The sequence below is a fragment of the Schistocerca serialis genome, chromosome 6 (genome assembly GCF_023864345.2).
Source record: "Schistocerca serialis cubense isolate TAMUIC-IGC-003099 chromosome 6, iqSchSeri2.2, whole genome shotgun sequence".
Taxonomy (NCBI): domain Eukaryota; kingdom Metazoa; phylum Arthropoda; class Insecta; order Orthoptera; family Acrididae; genus Schistocerca; species Schistocerca serialis.
In genome coordinates this window covers 693,757,984-693,761,994 of record NC_064643.1, presented here as the reverse complement: position 1 = coordinate 693,761,994, position 4,011 = coordinate 693,757,984, and the positions used below count along the sequence as shown (strand labels likewise).

Sequence of the window (4,011 nt, the reverse complement as noted above, 5' to 3'; positions counted from 1 at the left end):
AAATAAAAGAAAGGTTCAGGAGTGGAATTAAAGTACAAGGTGAAAGGATATCAATGACCGGATTCGCTGATGACATTGCTATCCTGAGTGAAAGCGAAGAAGAATTACATGATCTGCTGAACAGAACGAGCAGTATAATGAATACAGAGTACTTGTTGAGGGTAAACCTAAGAAAGACGGATGTAATGCGAAGTAGTAGAAATGAGAATGGCGAGAAACTTAACATCAGAATTGATGGTCAAGAAAAGCAGACTTTTTTTTCTCTTGGTCATGAGTCATCCGACTGGTTTGATGCGGCCCGCCACGAATTCCTCTCCTGTGCCAAGCTCTTCACCTCAGAGTAGCACTTGCAACCTACTTCCTCAATTATTTGCTGGATATATTCCAATCTCCGTCTTTCTCTACAGTACCATGTAAGTCAAACCCTCATGTCTTAACAAATGTACTATCATCTTGAACCTTCTCTGTATCAATGTTTTCCGCACCTTCATTTCCTCTCCGATTTTGCGCAGAACCTCCTCATTCCTTACCTTATCAGTCCGCCTAATTTTCAACATTCGTCTGTAGCACCACATCTCAAATGCTTCGATTATCTTCTGTTCCGGTTCTCCCACAGTCCTTGTTTCACTAGCATACAATGCTGTACTCAAGATGTACATTTTCAGTAATTTCTTCCTCAAATTAAGGCCGATATTTGATATTAGTAGTCTTCTCTTGGCCAGTCTACCCTTTTGTCCTCGTTGCTCAGTCAGTCATTGGTTATTATACTGCCTAGGTAGCAGAATTTCTTAACTTCATCTACTTCGTGACCATCAATCCTAATCTTAAGTTTCCTGCTGTTATCATTTCTATTACTTCTCATTACCATCGTGTTTCCTCGATTTACTCTCAGTCCGTGCTCTGTACTCATTAGATTGTTCATTCCTTTCAGCAGATCATGAAATTCCTCTTCACTTTCACCCAGGTTAACAATGTCATCAGCGAATCATATCATTGATATCCTTTCATCTTCAGTCTGAATTCCACTTCGGAAGCTTTCTTTTATTTGCATCATTGCTTCCTCGATGTACAGATTGAACAGTAGGGGCGAAATGCTACATCCTTGTCTTACAGCCTTTTTAATACGAGCACTTCGTTCTTGGTCGTCCATTCTTATTATTCCCTCTTGGCTATTGTACATATTGTATATGACCGGTATCTCCCTATAGCTTACCTCTGCTTTTTCAGAATGTCGAATATCTTGCACCATTTTACATTGTCGAATGCTTTTTCAATGTCGGCAAATCCTATGAACTTGTCTCTTTTTTTCTTTAGTCTCGCTTCAGTTAACAATCGCAACGTCAGAATTGCCTCTCTTGTGTCTTTACCTTTCCTAAAATTAATCTGATCGTCATCTAGCCCATCCTCAGTTTGCTTCTCCATTCTTCTGTATACTATTCTTGTAAGTATCTTGGATCAATGAGCTCTTAATTTGAGTGTGCGATAAATCTCACACTTGGCAGCTCTTGCCGTCTTCGGAAATGTGTGAATGATGCTTTTGCGGAAGTCAGATGGTATGTCGCCTGACTCATACATTCTACACACCAAAGTGAATAGTCGTTTTGTTTCCACTTCCCCCAATGATTTTAGAAATGCTGATGGAATGTTATCAACCCTTCTGCCTTATTTTATCTTGTCCTCCAAAGTTCTTTTAAATTCTGATTGTAATACAGGATCCCCTATCTCTTCTAAATCTTTTTCTATCACATCAGACAAATCTTCCCCTTCACAGAGGCTTTCAACGTATTCTTTCCACCTATCTGCTCTCTCCTCTGCATTTAACAGTGGAATTTCTGTTGCACTCTTAATGTTATCACCCTTGCTTTCTATGTCACCGATGGTTGTTTTGACTTTCCTGTATGCTGAGTCTGTCCTTCTAAGAAGCATTTCTTTTTCGATGTCTTCACATTTTTCCTGCAACCATTTCGTCTTAGCTTCCCTGCACTTCCTATTTATTTCATTCCTCAGCGACTGATACACAGTGCGGCAGCGTTCATAGTAGGATATTAAAAACACACCATTAGGCAGTAACTGTAATTTATTTATTATTTCTTATGTCAGTTAATAGTTAAAGGTATGCCATTTACTAATGTGTAAGTCATTGTCCATTGCGCGGATTACTTTTTGAATATGACTCCTGTCAAATGATGCCCCCTCTGCACACACATTCATCTAGGCGGCGTTGGAAGTTTTTCGTAACTTGGCGTAACGTATTCCCTGGGACGTTGCTGACGGCAGTTCTGATGCGATCCTTCAACTCAGGATTGGTGGCACAACGTGTTCGGAACATATCTTGCTTCAGGTAGCCCCAAAGGAAAAACTCTGCACATGAAAGGTTAGGTGAGCGAGGCGGCCAGGAAAAGTCACCAAAACGGGAAATTACTCTACCGCGAAATGTCTGTCGCAAGAAATCCATGCAAATTCTGGCTGTATGAGAGGTCGCTCCGTCTTCTTGAAACCATAATTGTTCCACATCCACGTTGACCATACCTAATTGGGTAAGAACGAAGTCTTGCAGCATGTTTAGGTAGCATTCACTGGTGTCAGTTACAGCCACACCGCTGTCATTCTCAAAGAGGTAAGGGCCATTAATCCCAAAGGAAGTAGCTCCACACCACACTATGCCACAACAACTGTGCAAGGGCTTGATGTACAGTTCATGCGGGTTTACATCACTCCAATAAGGCACATTCAGTTTATTCACTGAACCACATAACTCGAAATGAGCTTCATCTGACATCAGGATGGTGTGCAACATTTGTGAATCTTGGCGAATAATATCACGCGTATATATGACGGTAGTATCTGTTCCCGAAAGAACGGTTACCGTGGATGACCATGCAGCTTTGCTAGAAATGAAATGATAATTAAATGGACACCCTAGCTGCAAACAGGCGTTGATGTACTTCATTGGGGACATGTTGAAAATGTGTGCCCCGACCGGGACTCGAACCCGGGATCTCCTGCTTACATGGCAGTATGATGGGCAAACATCTATTAGGCGCACTACGAATGTAGTGGTGTGGCCATTTTGGGAATGTGGATCTCACGGGGAGCGTGCAAGGGAAAAGTCCCTGCAGACGCACTATCCTCTGTGCCTGCGGTGGCTCAGATGGATAGAGCGTCTGCCATCTAAGCAGGAGATCCCGGGTTCGAGTCCCGGTCGGGGCAGACATTTTCAACATGTCCCCAATGAAGTACATCAACGCCTGTTTGCAGCTAGGGTGTCCATTTAATTATCATTTAATATCACGCATAGTTAAGCAGAATGTTTCGCGTGGAACGCAATCGCGAGGCCTAATTTCCTGAACAATTCGCAGCTTATATGGGTGAAAATGCAGATCTTCGTGCGATCGGACATATGCACAGTTTGCGCTTGACGACAAGCAAACCTTTTTGGGCTACGCAGTAGTCCAGCTTGAACATTTTCACGGCTTCTGGCGTCCGCCCAGTTCTTTCACTTCTTCCCGGTTTGCCACTGCAATCAGAACCTTTTGTTCGAAATGCACGTACCCACCTCACAATGGTCCGTCCATCTGGAACTTACCCAAGTTGAAATCTTGCCGAAATAGACGCTGGGCAGCAATAACAGAGTCGTTATTCTTGAAATAACTTTCAACCGCAAAGGCACGATGCTGTGCACTCCACCGCTCCACATCACTGTCACACTCAAAATGGCAGCTCATTGGTACACGAATGCGGCAAGAGCTGGCGCCCATTCCTGAAGTACGTCATTGTACTACGCAAGTCAAATTACGCTATGAACACTGCCGCACTATGTATTTCTGTATTCCTGAACTTAGCGGAACATTTATGTACTTCGTCGTTTCATCGATCGATTGAAGTATTTGTCCTGCTACCTACGGTTTCTTCGCGGTTACCTTCTTTGTACCTAAGTTTTCCTTCCCAACGTCTGTGATAGACCTTATTAGCGATGTCTATTCCTCTTCAACTGTACTGACTACTGAGCTA

General features: G+C 42.9%; 1 non-coding gene across 1 annotated transcript; it reads left to right on the top strand.

Annotated features, from left to right (window-relative positions):
• Positions 1 to 3,135: 3,135 nt before the first annotated feature.
• Trnar-ucu (transfer RNA arginine (anticodon UCU)) lies at positions 3,136 to 3,210 on the top strand. Its single transcript has one exon. It is a non-coding gene; the product is annotated as a tRNA-Arg (tRNA).
• The last annotated feature ends 801 nt before the right edge of the window (positions 3,211 to 4,011 follow it).